General features: G+C 48.1%; 1 protein-coding gene and 1 pseudogene across 1 annotated transcript in view; both read left to right on the forward strand.

Moving 5' to 3' along the window:
* The window catches only part of LOC126547884 (visual pigment-like receptor peropsin), a 694,884-nt gene that overhangs the window by 56,653 nt on the left and 613,110 nt on the right, over positions 1-25,121 (forward strand). The gene's annotated exons all lie outside the window — the stretch shown is intronic.
* Positions 18,551-22,224, forward strand: LOC140215497 (piggyBac transposable element-derived protein 3-like; annotated as a pseudogene).

Consider the following 25,121-nt stretch of genomic DNA (forward strand, 5'->3'; position numbering starts at 1 on the left):
GGGCTGCCTCCCAGTCGGTTAGAGTGGTTAGCGATGAGCTGCGTAACGCAGGGCATTGTCACAGCGTATGGGATAAGGAGCAGTACGCCTCCCCACAGTCTGGACAGTGGGGTTCTATATTAGGCGCGAAGGGACTGAATCGGCCCCTGGAGGGGAATGACCCCGTTTGGAGCATGCGAAAGGCCGACGATTGTGGTCTATAAAGTTTAGGATGTGGTAGCGGAAGGGCCCGCCGGACAAGTTGATAATGTGCCAAGATTTCATGGAAGGTGAGAAGCGAATCTCTCTACAGTTCTAAGTCGCCGCCCGTGAGTCCACCTGAACCGCCGCGGTGTGTAAGACCTCGCGTACAGTCATGGGCCAAGTCATCGGCGTTAACAACCATATGGGCCGGGAACCATTTGATGATATGAAAAATCAGCAGGCCCCTCGTTGCCGAGGATGGCTGCCGCTTCCTTTGAGATCGAGCCGAAGGCGAGCGCTCAGGCTGCAGACCTGGAGTCTGTAAAGATATTGGGACGTGACATCCTTCAGTGCTATAGCTATAGCAACCTGCTCGGCTACTGTTGTAGAAACCTTCCGCACGGATGCTGAGTTAATGAGAGTGCCATTGGAGTCAACTGAAACTGCGGCATAGTGATGAAAGTGCTCGTACTGGGCGGCGTCAACGAAACATGCCAGATTCGGAGTGGCCGCAGCCACTTTTAACAGGGAAGGAGCCCTGGCTACCCGGCGCCCTACATTGTATTGAGGGTAGACGTTACGTGGCATGGGATCTACGTTGAACGTATCTCGAACCATGGGTGATAGGGTCACGTTGCGCTCTTTGATTTCCTGGTGACTGCATCCAGTGGATTCGAGGATGCGTCTCCCCGCTCGCGATGTTGAGAGTCGTATTATTTGGGCCACTCGTTGGGCCTCGATCACCTCTGACAGGGTGTTGTGCATGCCTAGTTGCATGGGACGCGTGGTGCTGGTAGTGAGTGGTAAACCGAGCACGCGCTTGTTGCTTTTGCACATGAGGGCGTCGATTTTGGCCTCATCCCGTTTAGACCAGCGCAACGCGGAAGCTACATAGTCAAGGGGCTCATCAGAGACGCGTGGTAGAGTCTGAGGAGATTGCTCTCGCTTAACCTCCCCCCCCCCCCCCCCCCTGCGGTTCGAGACCCTGAGGATAAGCCGAAGCATATTCTCCGTCTTGGAGGTAATATGGGCTATAGTCTGTGAGTTGCCCTGGCGAGATTCCAGCAAGAGTTCGAGGACGCTGATGGTATCCATTCTGTGAATTTGTTGTCCGTCCCTCGTATAGAGGGCTATGGGAACTTGATCTAAGGTTGTGGAGCACCTAACCCACCGTGAGGCGGGTCTATACAAAGAAGTTTGGACTTGGTTGGTGACACTCAGGCCCTTGTCTAGTAGGAAGTGTTCTGTGATGTCGAGCGCCTCTTGGAGCGCACTCTCAACTGCAGCGTCACACCCTCCCATGCACCACACGGTAATATCATCCGCGTAGAGGGCGTGACCCGTTCTTCTTACTGTGGCCAGTCTGTCCGAGAGCCCCTTCATGGCGATGTTAAACAGCAACAAAGAACGTCAAGCGGAAAGTCAGAGGCTGAAATAATCTAATGGGTGGCGGCAATGGAAAGGAAACCTGGCATGAGTAACTACTTAAAAGGAAAAAAAACGATATCAGGATAGAAACAATTGATGATAACTGAAAGGGAAACTCATTACTTTTCGAAGCGAGATCGGGATGCCTTAGAACACGCACCTATAAAGCGAGATATAAGGAGGAAGAAGAAGCATGTGCTTGCTGCGGTAAAGCTAGGGAAACGATGGAGCATGTTTTATTAGAATTTGAAGGTATCAGCCCAGCGGTCGATTTAGGCACCACTGGCATCCCTGAAGGCCGTGGGTTCAGCGAGAGCAGGGGGAAAGTAAACATGTCCGCAATAGAGATTAGTAAAAGGAGATTGGAAGATTGGTGGGAGAAAAGTAGGGAAATGACAAAAAACGGAGACGTACAAAAACAAAGTTCACTATGGGGGTCAGAAAATTTGGTTATGGGAATTCATCGTGGTTTTATTTTGCTTCCTTTTCTTTTTCTCTTTGTTTTTGCCTAATAGCCACCAGGCTCTTGTTATTAGGCAATATGATAGCAAGAGCTTAGTGGCGCAACCCACCGCCCCGTTCCAAAGGGGACGCTCATAACATCTATCCTGATTCCTGGTCATGCGGCAAGCGTACTTGCGTCCCAGCGTCCAGCAGCGAGATGCCATAGACAATGTGCCTTATCGACCAGTATGTACAGTTACCGTATGTGGGCGCACCCATGTTCGGAGTAACGTCTTTTAATGTAAGGAGACAACACAAAGTAGTCTAATCAGGCCACCCTTTCTCTTATGCTGTCATGCAGTTTGCTTCCTTGAGTCTAATTTTTCTAACCATCCGGACTGATTTTATTTGTTTCTCTTTGAATCTTGTAATTATATCACGCATTATCACTCATGTCGTAGGTAGAATGTGCAGTAAAGACATTTAAAGAATACCTTCTTCCATGCGCTTAAGACCCCAGTCAATGTTCACACTCGTGAACCAAAGTACACGGATCATTGATTCTGGAAAAAAAGTTGAAAACAACAAAAAAAGACGTAACAAAAATAAAGATGAATTCGTTGCTTGGCAACGTCGTGTAAAGTTCAAAGTGCGGTCAGAACAAGCCTGTAAGAACGTCGCAGTACACTCCTCCATTGTAAGGCCTACACCCTGTACACGATAGAGCGGTTAAACGAAATCCAATTTTTCGCAATGATCCGCTGCAATGACCCTGCGGCTATGTCGTTTTGCTGCTGAGTTGGAGGTGAAGGGTTAGATTCCCGAACGTGGCGGCCATATTTGAGAGGCGGAGGCTTGTGAAAAACTGTACCGTATCACGTTTCGGGTGCACGTTAACGAAACCCAGGCGGTCAAAATTAATCCAGTACGTAGCAGCTTTTTTCTTCTTTTTTCTAGCCGACTGTACAGCTTCGGGACGTGAAGATCTATAATTTAAGGCAATGTAATTCTTTTGCGACAAACTGCAATTTATTTAGTTTAGCTCATTGGCGAATTTCGCCTTGCGTCCTTACAAATCAAATTTTCCCCCTTCGCGCGTTGCTGGGTCAGGAACGCGGCGGCGCGTAACTTCGTTTCATCGTCAATGAGAGAGAGAAATGCGTTCAATAAAGCAGCATTGCTGATCCATCTCAACGAGTCTCTAGTCCCGATCTGAAATTTCTGAAAGCGTGAAATCGAAAGCTGTCTAAATGTAGACGCTGCACGTAAAGCAACACTGGAAGTCTTCCTAGGACGGTCTAGACTCGAAAAGACTAACGCCACTAGCGCCGTTACACACAATGTACTTTTTTTCCTCGGGGACATTTCTAGGGTCGAAGCTCCAGGTATGCGCTCCCGCGTGAAACAAGAAAAGGAAAAAAAGAAACGGGGTTAGTTCGGAGATGCGAGCACGCAGAACCTGACAGGAATTTCGAGCCTTTGATCTGCAGCTTGTGGCGGGTAATTTGTTTTTTTTCCCCACGTTTTACTCCAACGCTTAGGAAGGCATCTTGCGCGCTTTGCTTTTTCATGGCGGGCGCGGGCGGCGCCTCGGACGTGGAGTTTGTGCTGTAGTGGGAAAGGTGGCTAGGCGTTCTGAGACGAGCTGCTACGTGGAGCATCTCCCTCTCCCTGGTGGTGGTGGTGATAAACTTTATTGAAAGCGGGAAGGGTAAAGAGGGACGTGGCTGAGGGTTAGGGCTCAAGTAAGGCCCTAGGCCTGCTTGGCCTTTTCCGCCCAGTCCACCAGTTCAAGTTGTCGGTCGACGTCCCCGGAACTGAGCCAGGCTGTCCAGTCAGTCTCGCTGCTGACGGGGGGATGAGAGAACGGGAGCGAGGTGCATTCCCACATTATGTGTGTGAGTGTTCCTGTTTCTGAACAGAGCCTACATTTGTCGCTTTCCCTGCCCCCTGTGATTTTGTTAATGTATTTTGGGTGTGGGTATGTATTTGTCTGAAGTCGCCGAAACGCGACTGCTTGCGTTTTGTCGAGTTGCTTGGCCGGTGGTGGGAGCGCGCGACGCCTCAAACGATACCGATGGGCTATTTCATAATAAGTCTCGCAGGGTTCCTCGTGTCTCTCCTCCTCATTCACGCCGTCCGCATCCGCGGACGAGGCTCGGCGCGCGAGATCTCTAGCCAAACTGTGAGCCGACGCGTTGCCGGGCACAGCCGCGTGAGCGGGGGTCCACACGAGGGTTTTCAAGCCGCTTAGGGGGCGTCGTGTGAGGACATGGTACGCCTGTTTGCAAATTCTACCACGGACGAAATTGCCGATGGCCTGCTTGCTGTCGCTGATGACGGTATTCCGTTTTTCTTTACTTACCGTAAGGGAACAAAGCATAGCGAATTTTTCAAAGCAACCTCATGGCCTTTTTTCTTGAGCAAATGTCCTTGTCCGAAAAGTATAAAGGAATAACTTTGTACAGGGTGAGCATAAAGTGCAATAATTAAAGGTATATGCAGCTCTGTTTAAAAAAGAATAAAAGAAGCGTTGTCGCCTTCTGCTTGCTCGCTTGCGGGCGAGCTGCACGTTGTGAGGCGAGGTAAATGTCCGTCAATCATAGCCTCTTGCAGTTCAAGGTCAGAGTATACCTTAGAAGCTAATCGAATGGAATCATACGGCTGTATCATATAATATGCCAGGTTGCAGTGTGGCCTTTATTGAGGTAATTTCTGCACGACTGGGTTGGTGGCGATGAGTGCTGACGAAACGGGTTGTGCGGTGCCCGACTTTGAAACTACGGACAAAAATACTGTGGTGCGCTCGCTGCATGAGTTTTTTTTAAAGAAGGCTTCTTCACTGAATTTCCATTGAGTGTGCATTGAATTTAAGCGTCCAGCATTTGTCGTCTTCTTCGTACGTTTTAATCGCTGATTGACTCGGCTGAAAGTCCTAAGCTCAGTGCAGGACTGTTTTAGCATTCCGTTCTGACTGGAATGCGGCCTCCACGGGCTGGGAAACGAACTCACGACCTCGCGCTCAGCAGCACTGCAGAGTGCCTGAGTCGTTAAACCGCAGCGTCGGGCTTATTTTAATTTTACAGTCACTGTATACCTGGGGCATGCCTGTTAAATTTTGCGAAACGAAATAAACACTCCCGGCTGGGAGTGCGCTGTTACGACTTTGCACCGGTGCCACCACTGTTACGACTTTGAGGTGGTCCCGTAGCGCTCGTCACCCGTTTCGTGACAGAGCGTTGGTAGCGAAGACTCCGAGTCAGGCGTCGGTGAGAATAACAAAAGGGACTTTATACACTATATACAGGTCATTATACAGGACATGAAGGGATCGGCACTGGGGCCGAGAGCTCACAGCAAACGCGACTGTTCCCGCACGGCGACGTCCGGCGAAAACGCATGACACATCTCACTCCTGTCGAGAGCGGCACTGGCTCCCGGTGGGTTGGCGGATCCGGTTTTTCAGGCGGCGCGTCGCGGCTTATAAGCCCCGAGAAACCATTATCACTCAAACGGCCCAATACAAAGCCAGCACTCGACGGTCGTCCGAGAGGTCCAACCAGCGACCACGCTGGCCACCCCGTTCAAAGTTGGCGGGCGCCGGGCTGTCTGGCACTTGGTGACACGTTTGGACATGTTGCTCGCCGACACTTCTCCGCAGGACACCGCTGCCTGACGGCTCAGCATCTTGACTTGTCAAGGGAGAATTAGGGCGCTGTGCCTTTCGGCGCAGCCCCGGGTTTGTCCAAAGGGCGCTCGCAGGATAAATTCTGAATCTTGTAGATTCGGAATCCGGGCTGGTGGTAATGGCACAACAGCGCTCAATCTGAAAAAAAAAATTATGGGGTTTTAAGTGCCAAAAATACTTTATGATTATGAGGCACGCCGTAGTGAGCGGCTCCGGAAGTTTTGACCACCTGAGGTTTTTTAAAGGGACACTAAAGGTTACTATGAAGTCAAGTTAAAGTGATAAAGCAATGCTCTAGAATGTCTAAGGCTTCAATATAATCGCGAAGAGAGCTTTAGTAACCGAGAAATTGAGGTAAATGCATGACACGATTTGAGACTCCCCAGCAACATTCCGGTACTAGCCCGATGACGAAGGCACTCATCATAATTTATGTCACTAGTACTCAACTACTAGTATTAAAATGATCATTTCGTTAGATTATAATACGGAAGAAAATGCTACTTGTCTACGTTACTACGTTACCCTTGTGTAGTATGGGTGGTCGAAAGGTTTCGTTCTCGCTCGACTCTGCACCGCGCGCGCGCTTTGGAGTTTGTTGTTTCGTTATCGCGTCGTGCTGCGCTGGTTCTGCTGGCTTGCTAAACTTGCATTTGGAACAAGCAGCAAGAATGCCACGTCCATGTGATGTCGAGGGATGCGCGAACAGTCCGCGGAGCTTGGCCAAGGGCAGTTGCAGCGGCGAATCGAACGTTATCGCTGTGTGCCAACGAGTGAACCTCTCCGTTCGAAGTGCTTAAGTGCCGTAGCTCTGCCACAGCGCTTTGGCGAAGAGCCGAAAAATCGCATAGTGTGCTCGCTGCACTTTTGTCCAGAGGATTACGAGTTCAACGCCGACTTAAGGGCCGTTTATAGTCCGACGTAACGCCCGCGCGCGCGCACGCTACGTCACGTCGGCGAAAACGACCCCTCTATATTCGGGCACAACTCCACAGACGGCTTTTGCGGACGGCGCGCGACTTGGCGAACGTTCTGCGCATGCTCCGAAGATAGCAGCCGACGGCGCGCGCGTTGAAGTATAGAGGGAATGGTATCTCGGTTGGCGCAGCGCAACCGACGTAGCGTGACTGACCGCGAACGACGCTCGCCCGCGCGCCGATAACGTCGGACTATAAGCGTGCCTTTACTGAAGTCGTGTGGAGTGCCTTTCAAAGCAATGCTTTCCCGTATCGCTGTTCCGTCGGTATTGCCTGCAGTCTCCGAAGCGCAAGAACAACTGCAGGTCGAAGACAAGGCGGTGAGTGCGGCATTTGGTTTTCACGAAGGAAAAGCTACAAATGTGCGAATATGTACAGCCATGACATACAGTTGCCGTCGTAGTAGTACGCAACGACGCCGGCAGCGCGAGCCCTCAGCAGCAGGTCACGTTCATCAGTGCTTAAATCGCCGAAGTCGAGCCCAGCATCGCGAGTCATTGTGTCCTTGTCAGGGTCGTCCATTGGAACGAGCGTCGAAGTTGGCGTCATAAAATGAACAACCAGCTTATCGTCGCGCGCTTTCCATTCCGCTAGCCACCATAGTTCCGCTTTCGCGCTGCTGTCGGCTCTGTCTTGGCTCTGTTTCTGGCCGCGCGTTTGGGTTTTGCGCAGAAAAGTCGCGTCGCCGTCTGCGGGCGCCGTTTTACTCACTGACAGTGCAACGTCACCATGAGAGCACGACGTCACTACTCTTCTATCGGAGGGCGGGCGACTTGAACTACGCTAGAGGTACGCGGACGCGTCAGAGCGCATTTTCTATTAAAATAACTCTCTTCTTCACATGAAACAAGCGTTTCGAGGTTTCTGGGATGGTATTTCAACAGTCCACGTTGACTTAATATTAACCTTTAGTGACCCTTTAAACGTGCACCTAAGTCTAAGTACACGGGTGTTTTCGCATTTCGCCCCCATCGAAATGCGGCCGCCGTAGCCGGGATTTGATCCCGTAACCTCGTGCTCAGTAGCCCAACGCCATAGTCACTGAGCAACCGCGGCGGGTGCGCTCAATCTGCTCACAGGTAAAAGGGATACTTTAAAGCATAATTTTGCGCTCCTCTTCTCTCTCTCCCATATATATATATATATATATATATATAATATAGAATTCACTTGAGTGGGCTACATGGGAAAGTGAAGAAGTACTTAATTTTAACAGTTTCAACCGGTCGACTTATCTTCATCAAGGTTTACAAGAAAATTGCATTTCGGCACTGATAGTGAAGACAGCAGACCGGGTGTCCGGTCGTTCTCAGATACATCAAACCGAAAGGGACAGTTGTGACAGTGCTTGACTCTTTCTAGTTGTCCCATGTATGCAGGGCAAGGATGCCAGTGAGAAAAATAAGAGAAGGAAAAAGAGGAAAAGAAAAAAGAATAAGAGAAATAAAAGAGGAGCACTAACTTCTCCGAAAACAGTGTTCACTTCCTAGACGTCACTTTGCCACTGAGTGGCGGTTGCATTTCCACGTCCCTGTACAAAAAGCTGACAGATCGTCAGCAATATCTCCATTTCTATAGTAGCCACCCCCACCACGGCAAAACAAGCATCCTCTACTCTCACATGCAGAAGAATTTCATCCGACTCTGCACAATTTCAAAGACATACGGAGCAACTGAAATCTGCTCTTGTACGCCAAAAGATATCTTCCACAAGTAGTAGACAATTCCATTGAACGTGCTCGCAGCTTAGATCGAACACATATGATGGGAGAAATGGTGGGCAATACCAATACCCAATCAAATCAGAACTTGGCCTATTCCATTCTCAACCGCGATTTCAACATCATGAAACAGAGCATCCGACTCGCTACTATCTTCCAACGGCCGCCTTATGTGGTATATAGAAGAAACAAAAATTTAAGAGATTTGTTAGACAGCGGGAGCACACCGAAGCCCAATGCGCCCAAGGGTTGTCGACCGTGTGGAAAACCTCGCTGCAAGGTATGTCGTCACATAACAGCAACAGACGCAGCTGAAGTACCGAACTCGTTCTTTGTATATAAAATTAACGAAAATCTTTTTTTTTTTTATCGTGGTTCCAGTCACGTCTTGTACAAGATTCGATGCGAGGTGTGTAAGCAGGAAAATATCGTGCAAGCAGAGACCCTTTTTCGCCTGCGGTTCAACAATCACTTCGCGCATGTGAAAATACTCCCGAATGTACCCTTCAGCAGGTAGGTTCTACTGCCAGGTCACTCCTCTGAACGCATGAGTATCGCCCTCTTACAGTCTGGTTTCCAACACAACCGTGCACGCGACCAGAGAACTTTTTTTCATCCATAAATTTATAACGCACGCTAAAGGAATTAATAAGTCGGGGGCGGCTGACGTGCCTCAGGGATTGCTGTGAGAGTGGGGAGCGGAGATACATGCTCTCGACTCGAAAATTGAGGCGCTGGCCACCGCTTGCTGTTTCTCCCGCGTGCGGCTCAAGGGGGTCAGTGGAAAACTAACAAATCCACTTTCCTTCGCCGTGCTACTCAAATAGTCATTCTGAGTCACTTATTGTCCCTTCTGGGAATGCGCACGAGCTGACGTGATGTCAGTTGTCCGGTAAACGGTCAAAACCTGCACCACATGGAGGCTCCTTAATTCGGCTCGAAAGCCCAAGGACGTACTCGCTTTGCGAACCCCGCGTTACATTCGTTTGACAATTTTTTTTTTCCGCCCCTGAGCTGGATCACCAAGTCGCCCGAACGGGCTTTGCCTTGTATATGTTTATTGTGACACTGATGTGTTACTTTCCACAAATTGCCGCTTTTCTGTCTTCCTCCCGGGCCGCTTCTCAATCCGCCATTTTGATTGATCGTTTGCAAATTTAACGAAAAGCCCGTGCGTTACACTTGGGCGACTCCTAAAAACATCACGTTGCTGATGAAGTCTTTTTGCCGCGTGGGTCCTCACTTCCTCGTGGTGGCAACGCGTGCCTGACTTCACCTATTAAGGCGCGGTAACACTGGGTCAATACGAGATCAAGACGATCACGTCAACGATTGACCGACTATTCAGTACAGTGCGTCACTGCAAGAATTTTGTAATACCAGGCCGACACCGACGCAACCGACGAGCTCGAGTGGTCGCACTGCGACGGGTTTTCTTGTCGACGGTAGCGACAAAATCTGTGTGCCGACCATCGTTCGACCGAACCCTGAGCGATCAGCCACCGAACTGACAACGCGATAGCGACAGCGCCTTCGCTTGTATATATTATTAATCGCGGTCTAAGGGAGTCGGAACATGCCCACGAAATTGAAATGCACAAGCTTGAACTCTCTGAAGCCGTGCGTATAAAGTTAAGCCTGCGAAGGTTAAGCCTGGCGCCGTCGCGTTCGTGCACCAGCTACCGGCGGACTTGAACTGAAACGACAGCAGTTAGGACGAAGGAAACTGTTTTGATAGTTCAGATCTGTCCTTAGCGATGTGAAATCAACTACAGTTTGCAGGGCGCGTACACAATAAGCGGCAAGCGGCGATACAGCGCTGTGCCAACATCTGTACGCCACCGTGCCGGTACGTTGCCGGTCGCATTCGGTGGGTCTGTACGTGTTCTTATGCTGACACATTTCTCAATTTCAGAGATGTACTGTTTACGTCTGCGTCAAACAGGAAACAAGAGGCGGTGCACTCGGTGTACAGCAGTTATACTCGCTCAGTTATACCATCGGTATCGGTGATGGTATCCGCGTTTTCGCGAAAGAACCACAGAGCACTTAATTTCTACGAGCACAGTTTTCTCTAATAATGTTTTATGGAACACGAGAACTGTAAGTATGATGGACTTAAGGAAAGCGAGAATCAGAAATAAATTAACAGCCCGTAATATGTTATCTGGGCCACCGTTGCCGTTGTTTAATTGGTTCGGCCGCTCATCTCGACTGGTCTCAGGGTGGAACTACACGGCACACAAGCGCAGACGTGCATGCTTTGCTACGTTTTGAGATTAGTTCATATCAGCGTTGCACCTTTTGTACAATATTTGACGCTAACAACGATCTGTGTCTGTAGATGTCGATAAGCAAGTGCACCGCTTTGATAAATCCGGCGCGGAAGTCTGCGCTCGAAGACTTCTTGAATGTGGAAAATGTCTAAATAATGTTTAAAAAGAGTACGAAAAGCGAGCTCCAAGTGCATAAATCAGCGACAACAAACTCCAAGGCAACCTTAAGAAGAGTTAACTGCTGTGCTAGTTGATGATCTTGCATACTGAAAAGATTTTGCGCCAAAAAACAACACACACAAGAAAGACGATGACACCACGGGCGCTTGTGGTGTCGCCCGTGGTGTCGTCGTCTTTCTTGTGGTGTCGTCGTCTTTCTTGTTTGTGTTGTTTTTTGGCGCAAAATCTTTTCAGTATCCAAGGCAACCGTGTCGGCCAAAGGAACTGAGCGTGCCTGTATAGGCCGCACCGTTTGCACAACAGCGCACTCAGACCTGCTCACCCAGTAGTGGTTGAGTGCTTCATGGCTTCCAAACGGACATTCTGCCTCAGAGAAGCCAGTAATAATGATTCGCGATCCACGAAATGCACAACTGACGTGCGCTCAACGTGGGCGCAGGTAGACAAATCAATGGGCGAAAGCCCAGGCACCCTTCCAAAACGTTTCTTGCGGCATGCGGCAGAGGGCAGCACATGAAAATGAAACAAAAAAGGCGGATTGTGCCCCCATCGCCCTATTGAACTTGCCGTGTCTCCCGCTACACTCTTAGGCAAAGTTACCCTTTGACTTGCCCCTTCTGCCACACAACAATAATCGTTATCTGCCTTGATGCGTTTCCTTTCTTTAACGCTGAGAGCCCGGTACTTTCCAGTAACGAACGGCACGCGCGTTATCAGCATGGAACAGTTTACACCCTTTGGAGTGCCCCTTCTGATAACGCGCGTGCCGTTCGTTACTGGAAAGTTCCAGGCTCGCAGCATTAAAGAAAGGAAACGCATCAAGGCAGATAACGATTATTGTTGTGGCAGAAGGGGCAAGCCAAAGGGTGTAACTTTGCCTAAGAGTGTACAACAGAGGCACCCGCGCTGGTGATGCGCAGCGACCGTTACCTCCCTCCTTGCCTCGTGTCAACGGGAACCTAGCTACCGCTACTCTATACGCACCCCTGCCCTTTTCCGACGTGTCTACCTCCTCCTCTTTTTTCTTATTCCTTTTCTTTTCAGTTTTTTTTTTATTTTCTTTTATATTTCTCATTGGCCTCCTTGCCCTACACTGTAAAAAATATTTCCTTGAACAAACAAATTTTCTATTTCTGTTTTTCTAGCCTTGCCATAAAATTTCTGTAAATCTGTTTGCGGTTTTTGATTTTTCGGTTATATAACACGTTTTTTGTTTTACTTTAACAGAAATTTTCTGTTTAGAGACAGTTGTCTGTTTTGTTATTATTGCAGAAAAAGTTCTGTTTTCTGTTTTAAATTTTTCTGTTACGTTAATTATATTTTCTGTCTTATTTTACAGAAAATGTATGTGCAAAACAATTGTCCCTTTCGAGGGACAGAGAGAGATCTGTTTTCTGATTATATTTTTCTGTTACTTGACATTTGTTTTCTGTTCCGCTGAAGCGAAATTCGATGTGTAAAGACAGTTTTCTCTCATGATGTATTGTGGGCGATCCAGGAATGTCGCTGAAGCCGATGCTCTGAAAAGACATTTCTTTTCTTGAGGGATGTTGCCGCCCTCACGAAAACAATTTTCTTTGTCAAAATGTTGGCTGCAGCCGATATTCCCTTTGGGCCACTGTTTATAACTTCTAACCTCCAGTTTCTTGTGACCTTCTGCCCTGTTTGAGTTTTCTATTATTTCCTAAATAAATAGTGCTGTTCACTTTTTTGACGAATCGTTATTTAGTGTTGGGAACATGTTACAATTACAGGCTTCTTCAAGCCGGGTAACTATTAAAGCGTTACAATATTTTGGCGGCAGCAGCTATTTGACTGACCTACTTCCCCGGTGATGCTAAAGCCTCCCCTCTCTCCTCCTCCCTTTAAACTGTCATTACCAGAGTGTTATGTAAACCTCAAATGATGTTTGTTCTTTTGAGTTGCCTCTACCTTTTCACTGACATTTTATTGCGGCTGAAAGCTCACTGCATAATTGCTGGCACTCACGTGCACGCCTGTTAATTCATGTTTTCGCTTTATTTCTGCAACATCATGGCAATAGGAGGACAAGCGCATTCAAGCACCAACGGTGGCTACCTCATCCGTATTTTATCACTTAATTTTTTTTCCACTGTGAAGATTATGCACAGACACAATATATGCAAATATACAGGGTGTCCCATCTATCGTGCCCCAAGATTTTAAGATATGCAAATGCCACGTAGCTGGACAGAACCAAGGTAATGCTGTTTGTCGTCGCTTGGAGATACTCAGGTTATTTTTTTTTGTATTCCGCCTAGTTATATAATTAGCCATAATTAATCAATCAAATTCACAAGTATTATAATCAAATGAAGTGTCAATGATAAAATGGTAGAGCAATATGAAAACCTCCCGATACAGCTTTCTGTTGCTCAATGCGTGCTACATAAAGGTGTCTTTCTGAATGGGTAAGAAGCCCGCGAATGCAAGCAAATACCTTGCGTGTATTCTTTGCGTATAAATACTTTGCGCCAGTGGCGCCAACATCTTCAAAAATTATACAAGCTATAGACAGTCTCCTAGCTACATTTTAGTAACATTGACCTCAGCCCGCGAAGATGCGTTGTCAGGATTGGGGGTGTTGGAACCGCACCGCTGGCACGAGTTGTTGCAAACTCAGCGCTGACACCCGTTGTTGCAATCGGGTCGCAAGCCCCAAGGGTAGCGTTGGCCTGGCGGCCTGGGGCACTGGAAGCATCCGAAGGTCTCGGCAAAGCATGAGTCGACTGGTAACAGAACAACTGGTTTATTCTAACATCGCAAAAGAGCGGGCGGTCAGGTCGACCGAAGTGAGAGACGGGAGAGCACGTAACTCGACAGAAGAAATCGGAGCCTCTCTCTTGGCGTCCGGGGGCAGCTGCTCTTATACTTTCGCAGTTGAGGGCAAGAAGGAAGGCCTCGTGACGAGACCACGTGACGGCGGGTACGGACAGACTGAGAGACACGTTGAGACGAGTGTAGTGACGCATCGCCAAGCTGGCGCCTGTCAGACCTCCTCGCTTCACACTTGGGGAGCTCCTCTCCCCGGCTGCCGCGCTTTGACAAGCGTGGGCACACACACACACACGAAGACACGTGGCACTGAAACACGCCTGGACGCGCTTGGCGGGGAGACTGCGGGAGCTCCGAACGGGCCAAAATGTCCGCCGCTTTTAACGAAGCTCCGGCGTCCGTTGCATCCGCGCCGGCTATACCGCGCGTTGTAGGCGAAACGTAACAGGGGGCTCAATCCCATCGCTCGTGATCCGTTGTCAAGATTGGAGTCCGGCATGAATTAGAAGGTAGCTGGCCCATGCCGTCGTCCAACTTATCCACGCTGAGGACGTTGATGAAGGGAAGGACTGCTTCTCATCGAGAACGAGGAATAGGGGTTTATTTACAGTATTTACACGCAGTTCATCAGTCTAGCATGACTTCGAGAGAAAGTACGTCAGTCTAACACGACTGCTTGAGAGAGTGTCTCAGTCCAACATGACTGCTTAAGAAAGTATGTCGAGCATCCGCACAACAACGGTTTATAAACACTCGGTCCCCCCTTGATTCCAAGGGGACGGAAACGTTAGTCCAGTCATTGTAAACACGCCGCCTCTCTCCGGGACAGCTTACACACACACACACGCACCCACACACACACAGCTTCGCGGTCCGGTCCGGAACCGACGTCACACGGACTTCGTAGAACTCGGAGCTGACCCTCGAAGCGCGACCGGGTAGCCATTGTCCTGCGTCTTGGTCGGCGCGTGGGAAGGGGTCCCCGACGACGTTCCCGTGGCAACTCCCCCGCTCGCGGCCGACCCGGTTGGCGGTGTCTTGTTGCGGCACAGAGCCTGCTTCGTCGAACTCATTCAGTCACAACGGCGACGAGGCTAGATCGTAACGGTGGCGTTCCTTGAAAGTTGACGCCACCGTCGTCGCAACTGGCTGGCAACACTTGCACCTCAGCTGGGCCGTTCTTAACAGCCTGTACTGCAAAATGTGCCCGTACGCGTAGCACTGAAAGAATATATGCTGCGCAGCTCTCATAATCAATAACTTCACTTTAACACCAACTTCCTTCCTCTTTACACCCTATACCTGTTGTCACCTCAAATCGCTTCCTCAGGATGGTGTAGCAGGCCAGATGTAATTCTGCCATTAAAATTCTTGGTTTCTCTCAGCTTTTATTTCCAGGAAATACTGAATTTCGAGTCTTCCTCCAGAACCGATTGGTTAGATGATGACGCAGATCATTCCATACGAAATTCAATACGCCATTCGGCGGAGACCAATTAACCGATTGAGTTTTCTGATACAGCGTACGGTCTACCTGTAACCAAGTGTAAGCACAGCGCACTTGTGTCATTTTATCACCGAGGAAGATGTCACTCTTTTGCGCTCTAATATGTGGAAGTGAGCGCTTCTCGGATCGTATTTCAATTCTTACTGCCTTTCAGCCAATAAAAGAGCACAAATCTTGAAGTGCGCTTAGGCAAAGCAGATAATGGGCATGTATGTTTATGTGAACTTGAAAGAATTGGTCACTAAAGCTAAAGAAAACACCGAGAACATTACCCCACGTCAGCCGGTGGACGTTTTCGAAGGCTACAGACATATGTTTCACTGCCGGTGGTGAGTGCCTCTGAATATTCTTCAATTTTGCATTCGTATTTAGCCTTCTTACGAAATGCTGTCTTCTTTTTTCTGTGTTCTATTCACTCAAATAACTTCCTTCTGAAGAAACTGAGACACATAGGTGGAACACCCCCCCCCCCCCTATTTGTTCCAAATACCTCCGACAAACTCCCGCGAGCCTGCCGTGGTGCCCTATAGTGTCTATGGCGTTGCGCTGCTAAGCACAAGGTCGCGGGTTCGATTACCATCCGCGGCGGCCACATTTCGATGGAGGCACGATGCAAAGACACTCGTCTAGTAAGATTTAATATCGAGGTCTCCCACTATGGCGTTTCTCATAATCAGGTGGTGCTTTTGGCACGCAAAATCTCCGAATTAACTTCGTAATTTTCTACCCCCGGCGAACCCTGTCTACCTCGTATGACCGCAACCGTACTCCTCTGGCCACAATGGAAATCGTTCAGAAGGAATGTTTTAATCTACTTACGCAGCTTCCTCAAACAACTGAAGTGACGAGGTCTTCAGTAGTAAAGCAGCTGGTAAATTAATGTTTTTGAAAGAAGGGCAGCAACTAACTAATTCTTAAAAAGCCGCGAAAATTGCAGTTCTAGTAGAACAGCAGCGTTAGGCGAGTGAAATTCTTGTTTTTATTGTGCACTCGCAGAGCCTTTCGTTTAGAGGTTAGGGTGAAGACGCTTTAATCCAAATCGCAACTAACATCAAATACGATATACGAAAGTTCATTGCGCACCCAGAGTTGAAAAATGCACTAGTGTCTCAAGATAAACGGACTAAGGGAAAGGAACGCAAAATTTTGGAGCGTGGAGGGTTCTTCATTGATTAGCAGACTCTTCAGTGTGTCACAATAAATGTGCCTCTAATGCGAGGGCTTCGGTACCTGATTGCCACATATTTGGAGATTACCATGGATCCTTAGTTGTTTTGTTTAATTAGCGTATATATGTGCCGTCCGCGCATGTGTGTGTTGCGGCTACACAGAAGTTTATTACAGCGTGTACGTGCAGCTTAGTTGGCGGCGGTGATTTATGATTACATTTAGCGTAAAAAAAGTGGCACACAACAGAGCGCGAACTGTCGACCGAAGATTTAATGCGAACTTGTTCATTGTCATGCACTGGAGCAAGGAAAATGAAGAATGCAAGGCAGAAGCCAGAAGTAATGTATGAATTATGCGCATTGCCAAGATAATAAGGCTATTTACTTAATGGGCTGGCGTTAAGTACAAAAGAGGTCGCGTTGAAGTTTCGGTTGGCAGTTGGCGCTTGTGCTGCGTGCTTGTTTTTTCCCGCAAAAACAACCGTAGGGTTGTGTTACCCTACGTGTAACAATTGCAATCTTGGCGCTGCGCGAGAGAGAAGAGTAAAAACAAAGCTATTTGCTACAAAGGCTACCGCAACAATGCATTGCCGGAATAATGAAACGGATAATTGTCTTCCGTCCGACTGTAGCGCGAAGCTAAGATGATAATTTTCCCTTTGATGAACCTTCATAAACCTTTCACGCTTGTGAAATGACTTGCCGTTAACGGAATTCGGCACTTTTTTATATTTCATAGACCTCGTACCTGTCACGACCTAAATTGGGTTAAAAGAAGCTGTTTGTAAGGCATAGAGGTGCCCGCGAAAAACTAATACTCAGGTCAGGTGCACTTAATTTAAGTTTGCCCCGCAGGGGCGTCGGCGTCAGCAAAGATTCGGTGTGTTGCGACACCACGGACCAGAGCACACGGTGGATGGATCCTTCAATGCCTAGCCGTGCGTCGCTTAGCCGTGTCCGGGAAAGCAAGATCCTCGTGTTTGAGTCGAAGACGGGCGTTTGGACCTTTATGGACCCTCAGAGGAGGCAACGTACGTCTTTGGCCTCTGCATCTAGTAGACAGCGCCTTCATACCGACCCACCCAGGGGAAATCTTTAGTCGCCTTTTCCTGTCCCTCCCTCCAACCTTTTTCTTTCTCTCTTTTACGTGTTTTCCTGTCTTCGCTTCTCCACACTTCCCACTTTCCAGGTGGCAAGGCTTAACCTTACGTATTATATCCAGCCTTGGGTATATAAATTAGGTTATAGCGGCTCATAGCTGGCGTGCGCAGGTAATAACACCTTGTATCGTTCCATTGTTGGGCTCCCTGGTGGGCGGCTACCATTGCTGCCGAAATCAATCAACCCCTATGGCATCATCATTCCCTAATCTGCCTGATCGCCCTCTCTCAAAAAGAGGACGCACCGAAGAAACAACCTAATTTTTCTTAAAACGCAAGGAAACTTTCCCACGCTTCCATCATGTCATAAATAGTCAAAACACTGAAATAACTGTCAGAATCTTCTCATATTTTGTTGTTTCGAAATGTCTCATCGAAACACTAGGTCCCGACTACGAAGTTACAAAGATGCCTAACGGCGACCTCGTGCGTCAGGTCCGCGATAAGCGACAACACTTAAAGCTGTCAAATCTAGTCTCATTCGGCGATGTGTAAGTCAGTCACTCCGCATCGATCTATGAATGCAAGTTTGGGAGTGATTTCTGACGATGATCTGTAAACTTCAGGGAGGAAGAGCTCCTACAGGGCTAGAAGGAACAGAATGTTACCAATGTACAAAGAACATTAATTAAACGGGAAAACAAAGAAATTTGAACTAAACACCTGGTCCTCACCTTTGCGTCCAGTGTGCTGCCAGAAACATTGGAAACAGGATACACGAAAGTCCGAGTCTGGCCACACATTACAAACCCTCGGCGATGTTTCAAATGTCAGAGCTATGGCCACGGTTCACAAAGACGCCGAGGCCGAAAGGCCTGTGCCAAGTGCGGTGATCACGATCACCCCTCAGATGGCTGTAGCTGCGCACTCCACTGTCTGAACTGTGACGGCGGACACGCGGCTTACTCCTGAGCTTTCCCTGCATGGAAAAAAGAGACGGACATAATCACCCTCACACTAAAAAAGAACATTTCCGTTCAGGAAGCACGAAAGCGCATTTCCTTCCTTTATACCACAGCGTATGCTGGGGCGGCGCGTGAGGGGGCACACCGCAGCAGACTCCGGCTTCGGCCCGGGCCACGAAGGCTGTGGCCGCGGCAGTGCCACCAGGCCCCCACGCGACATCAGCCAGCGCTGTGGATTGGTGGCCTCCAAGGCCGTGCTTTTCGAGGCAAGGCCTACCCCGAAAACACTCCGCTTGATTGAGGGGAAGTCCAGCGGCTCCCAGGTTTCGATGGACGCAACTCCGAGCGAGACGGTGCAGCTAACGCCCCGGGAAAGGCGCGATTGACGCGATCGCTTCCAGAAAGATAAATCGTGGATTACGGGGCTTGGCCAATTTGACTCCTGTTGACACCCAGCACAAGAACACTAACAATATTGATGCATAAGTATTACATTGCAACGTGAGAGGTTTTATCCACAACCTCGATAAAATTAAAGAACTTCTACACAACTAGAATCCAAAGGTGATGTGTGTTCAGGAGACACACCCAAAAACAACACAAACTTCCTCAGTCAGTGCCAAATTTTCCAAAAAGACCGCGAGGGTGATCTCGCCTCGCCGGGTGGTGTCTGAGGCCCACCAATGGCACATTTGTCCACTATATTGGACAACCAAACACAGCGCGCGACGGCTATTGAAACAGATTTCTCCTCATAGACAGGGCTTTGCCGGCTGTTACTAGGACCCGTACTGCCCTGAATTGACTATGGTGAAAGTCGCTTTGTTTCCCGCCTTTCCAGGAGTGTTGAATATTGCGAGCACGTATTACGGCTGCCGCTTAAGGAATAAGTAGACTTATTTGTTTTTTTTTCAAGCGAAAGCTTTACTAATCTTGTCAAGCGTTGTTTCGCCGACGCCGTGCACTTGACCTTCATTTGACCGCAACGCCGCCATAGCCTTGGCAACGCATCACGTGATTCGCCGCGCCGAGATCAACCGCCACCGCCGCCGGCTTGGTGCATGCGCTCTCCGCAGCTGGGTCACCGCCTGACCACGTGAGTCGCCGCGCGCGTGGCCAAGATGTAGCCAAGAGGAGCGCCGCGCTCGCCTAGTTAGATGAGCGTGGCCGTGGATGAGGGCGAGGCTGGGCCGTCTTCTTTGAGCGTAGCGCGGGCACGGGAGGCTTTGAGCTGTCGTCGCGAAGCGGTGTCTGATCACCCGGCGGATATCGCCCGGCGAGCTGCTTCACTAGAGAGGGTCCGGAATGCAACAGGCGTCGCAGCGTCGAGAGCAATGTAGCGACCGCGTTCGCGCCCTGTCCGTTTGTGCTTCGACGCTGCGCATGTTCGCGGCGTCTCTTTGCATGTCTAGCACTTGCGCTTTCCCTGTGGCACAATAGGCGCCGCACCGTCGAACGATGCCTGTCTACCCAAGCCTAATTACAATCATGTCTAGCTATCGACCTAGGATAGGTCACAACTAGGCCAACAAGCAGTTCGATCGACCTAGGCACAGCCGTCATACCTTGCTTTACGATGATAGTATACCTAAGAATAATTACAGCTTAATCTAAGGTTAATCAAGTGAAACCAAGACTTAACCAGGACAACCAAGCTTTCGCTTTGCATATCCCGGGTTAGCTGAGCTAAGCCGCAGCCAATTCTTTCGCATGTGATAAAGCATATTTAGGCCTTGGTTTGTGTTCGTAAGAACTCGAGGAACACAGATAAACGCGTATTTGAGCTATGAATGCGGTAGTTTTCGTCAGTGCGTTATGTATTTTACAATGTCGAATATATTGGACATTCGGTCTCGATGACAACAAAAATATGTCAGCACGCACATGTAGTCTGTTGGTGCTACTTAGCAAATAACAGAAATTTGCCTGCATTTACTTGCTTCTAGTATGGAGGATACACATCTTTTTCTTTGTAGATAGCAGGCCCCGTGTGAACGATAAAACAGCTGAGCAAATCTTTGGAGAGAATAGCATTGGACTCCTCAGACTTGTACCTCTCTGATAGCGATGTCGACCCTGCTTAAGGCCTTACCTTTTCTCCATGCCACTCGATGAGTCAAGCTCTGAAGATGAAGACACAATGAATGAAGGCTCCCCTTCGACACCAATCTCCAATTCGGCATCCGTAGGGACGCAGAGACCGAGTCGTCGGGAAAAGACGAAGCGCTGAATATTTACACTCATATCTCAGCTGTCCTTTCATTTTTGCAGAATTGCAAAAAGTATGCAGATTCATACCTCTTAATTTTCTTGCAGGATGAGCAGTTCCGGGATGCGAACATTCTAACCCATCTTAAACAAGAAGGACCGTAAATCCTGGTCTCCACTTGATTACTTCAAGCATTACCTGCCTGATGAGTTGTTTGAAGCAATGTCTGTGGCAGTGAACACTGTTGATGTTGTTGAAACCGGTTAGAGCCGGAATACATCTGCGGAAGAATTGAAAACTTTTTTTAAAATTTCAATCAGAAGGTTATGTCTTGGATATCCAAATTCGCATGTATTGGAAAAAGAAAACCAGGGTGCCAGTCATCGCAATGAAAATGTAAAAAATCCGTATTTGCAGCTATGTTCCCGAATCAAGGTTGTTAATCAACTTGATGTGCGCGCAGAAGAAAAAAGAAGACAGGCTGTGGCGAATTACACTTTTTCATAAAGTCATCCTAAATGGCTGCCTCCACTGCAGTCGCCACGAAAGGAGTGCTTAAGTATCGATGAACAGATGATGCCATTCAGTGGGCGAATACAGCTGAAACAGTTCGTGCCTCGAAAACCCGACCACGAAGGCTTAAAAAATTTTGTGCTTGCGACGGGAAGTGTTCTTATTTTGGATTTTGAAGAAGTCGAATTCCAGAACTTCCTTGGGTCAAAGTGGTGAGTCAGCTGTGCTCAGGCTTCCAACCACTCTCGCTCCTTGAACAAACCTCTTTTTAGAGACACTTCACGGCTGTTCCCATACTTGTTAAATTGCCAGAGAAGCACATCTCTGGTACCGGACCAGTGATGAACAATCGAATTCTAAAAGGTCCGAGCCTGTCTAGTGAAATTGAGCTTAAAGCTAAGGGACAAAGAACATCGGAGATGGTGTTGATAGATGGTGGGCAACAAATTCTTGTCCGATGGTACGATAAAGTCATTAGACTGATGCCATTTGTTCACGGAAATCATCCTGAATACACGTGTCGCAGGTGTTCCAGCAAGGAGAAAAAACACGTTAATGTTTCCAGGCGAAATATTGTGTTCGTACAATAAGAATATGACAGGTGTCGACATGGCCGATCTCATGATCAGCTATTACTGAATGAAGGCTACGGTAAAAAAATGGACCATAAGGTGCTTTTTCCACTTCACGAACATGGCCTTAAGCAACTCATGGTTACAGTACAGAAGAGATATGCTCGACGAGCAAGAACGACCCAGGTATATACTCCACTTTTTGGATTTTCACGTCTCTGTGGGAGAGGCTCTGGTCACTGAAACACTGCAAGTTCCCACAGACAGCGACAGTGACTCCTACTGGCAGCCACCCACAAAGCGGGCTCCACCGCCTCCTCTTCAAGTCTGATCGAAAACAATCGGTCATTTGCCACGACTTTCCGACGCTCCGAATGCTGCTCGCTGCAGAATGAAAGGTTGCAGCATGGAAACCAAGTTTTTTTGCACGAAGTGTCAACTTTTCTATTGCATCACAAAGGAGCGATGATGCTTTGAGAAAGCCCACTCTTCCTAATCAAAGAAATTCATAAGCTTGGATCTTGTTGGACGTTGTTGCTTTGTACTTTCATATTTGTATCAGCCGCAAATGAAAGTTGATTTTTGTTGCAAAATCCTCTGATTCGGCCACTGGCCCCAAGTACGCCATGCCGTCTCTTGAGGGAAAAAAGACGCCATAGACGCCCAAGGTCCAATATACAGGACATTGTTCTAAATCCAAACAACGCATTAAACAGCAAAACTGCGTAACACTTTTCACCTATGCACCCCAAAAACGCATTTCTGAAAGTTTAACAAAAATCTGGGAACCTAAATTCACCATGGGAATCAGGAGGTTATATAATAGTAGATAAAAGTGTTGCCTGCAAGCACTTGCAACTCGGAATGTCCCTCGAAGCAGTGTCTGTCCGATCACTGTTATTCAGTAAGTTGGTGACTATTACTTCCATTTACATCCCACCCAGGTATGAACTTCACAGAGCAGAATTTTAGTACCTCATTGATGAACTTTCGAACCTTATATATCCTTGGGAGATCTAAATGCGCACAGCACCCTGTGGGGAGACCCACACTGTGATGCGAGGGGTTGCCTAATAGAAAATTTCCTTTTTTCCACAGACGCATGCCTCCTTAATAAGGAGCCAACATTCTATAGCATTGCACAAGAACATTTTCATCGATATACATAAGCGTAGTATAAGGTACACTCATGCCATACCTTGAGTGGAAGGTTAAAAAGAACTTTTAAGGAAGTTATAAACTTCCGATTGTTCTAAAGCCAACAATACCATAGGAATGCTGTCCAGACGTCCCCAAATGGAAAGTCTATTCAAGCGAGTGGACGCGATTTTGCGAAGTTACGCAGTTGACATGCGGTGATGTTCGTGCCCTCGCATTGAGGATGCAGTGGCATACTTAACAGCGTTTTTTAATTGATGCCGCATCAGTATGAATCCTACAAACTAGCGGTTCTGCTTCTAAACGACACACTCTGTGGTGGAATGAGGAATTTAAGTATGCACGAAGGAGGCAGAGGAAAGTGTGATGTCTCCTACGCGAGTCTCCAACGGTAGAGAACCTCATAAGCTGAACACAATGTCAGGTAATAGTCACGGTAAAAAACACAGTGGGGATACTGTGGATAACGAAACCGACTTTTATAGGGTGAACCTATGCCCACAAAAAGAGGCTATACTCAAAGCACATCGATAGTGGCGAACACAGTCGGCTATCGTCGAAATCTGATCTGCGGGCCAAGCGCCTCGGCTTTTATACTTGAGTCATTGAAGGTTCCAGAGTAATCGCTGGTGCCCGCATGTCTTCTGGAAAGTACTACGCAATTCGAATGGCTCATAGAATCAGATTATAGAAGGTTCGGTGACATCAGGCAACGGGTATAAACATCGATAACATTCTAGCTTCCGATACATGCAGGTGCGTCCTGCGCAGAACGATAATGCTTAACATTTTTTACCTAGGGAAAGCGGTCACCGGTGAACGATAAGCAAGTACATGTGTCAATATCAAATCACAAGAAAGACGAAGACGGCGTATTGCTAAAAGGGAGAGCTGCGAAAAGTGCATCTGAGGCATTAATTCAAATAAGCAAGGAACAAAAGTTTGGAGCAGTGTAACAGAATTACTAGGTCGGCGTTCTAGTCATTTTTCGTTGGTTGATGATCAAGGCCAGAGCCTGGAGGACTATGACAGTGCCCTTGGAGATGATTTCGAGCATGTTTCTAGTTCAAAAAACTACTCCGCAGCTTTCCTGAAGAACACGAATACAGCAGAAAGTAAGGCATTGAATCGAAACTGCCGTGGAAGTGAACAAGACAACCGTCCATTTGGTGTAGTCGAGCTCAGGCCGACATTGAATACCTCTGTGAAGTCTGTTCCAGGAATTGATCGGATTATGTACCTAACGATCAAAACTTTCGCCTTCATACCCAAATGGTTCTGTTGTTACTTTTCAACACTATCTAGGCACTGGATACATTCCGTTAGCATTGAAAGAGGCTACTGTAGTCCCTATCTTGAAACAGGGAAAAAATCCATCTTTGTGGCCAACTACCGGCTTGCGTTTGTAAGATTTGTATGCTGTTTAAAAAAAAAAATGCATCAATCGCCGATTATTACACTGTTATGACTGCATAGACAACATGCTGTTTGTCACGCACAAGAGTCCAATGCGGGAACTATGCTGGGCAAATAGTTGGAGGACAGTTCCCACGCGATGCTAGGCGCTGTTAATTTTCCCGCAACGAGCTCCCCTCGTCAGAGAGGAAGCGCCACAAAAGGAAGAAAGAGTTTCCGCTCCTGGGGAGGCGAGCCAGCGCGAAAGGCTCGTGGACGTTTCCCGGAAGAAAGCTACCTCGAACTGGTGCCTGCCCTATACTGAGAAGCAGCGGAGAAGACCAGTAGGGAGTAAAATATATCTTTTCCCATTCCCACTGCCAGACACTCTGTCCGCCTTTGCGTTCGCTGGAAATTGGGGGAAAGGGGGGGGGGTGTCGCAGGTCCGATATTCCGTCTGCGGCAGCGTTGTATATGGTTTTCTCATTGGCTCTCGTCTTGATGGCTTGTGACCTATGCATGAATGGCTACCGACTGGAGGGAGTGTTGGAACGGGAGTATTAGGGAGCGTTATAATGACTGTGCGTAGAAGAAACAAGCTGCTCTTGGCCATGGAATCGAGGCTCTCATCCAGACGCTCGTTCCTGAACTCTTGGCCTTTTTTGTTTTTCCTATTCAACGATCTAAATATATTTTGCTCAAGTGCCAGTAAACATGTTGCTTTTCGATTTACCTACTTCTGAGCTTCTGATTTCTTCAACCCGAAACCTCCGTCAAGCTGGGTTCGACACATAACCTAGCGCTGCAACAACTGGTGATCAGCGGTGACATCTGACGCTG

This window comes from Dermacentor andersoni, chromosome 1 (assembly GCF_023375885.2).
Source record: "Dermacentor andersoni chromosome 1, qqDerAnde1_hic_scaffold, whole genome shotgun sequence".
Lineage (NCBI taxonomy): Eukaryota > Metazoa > Arthropoda > Arachnida > Ixodida > Ixodidae > Dermacentor > Dermacentor andersoni.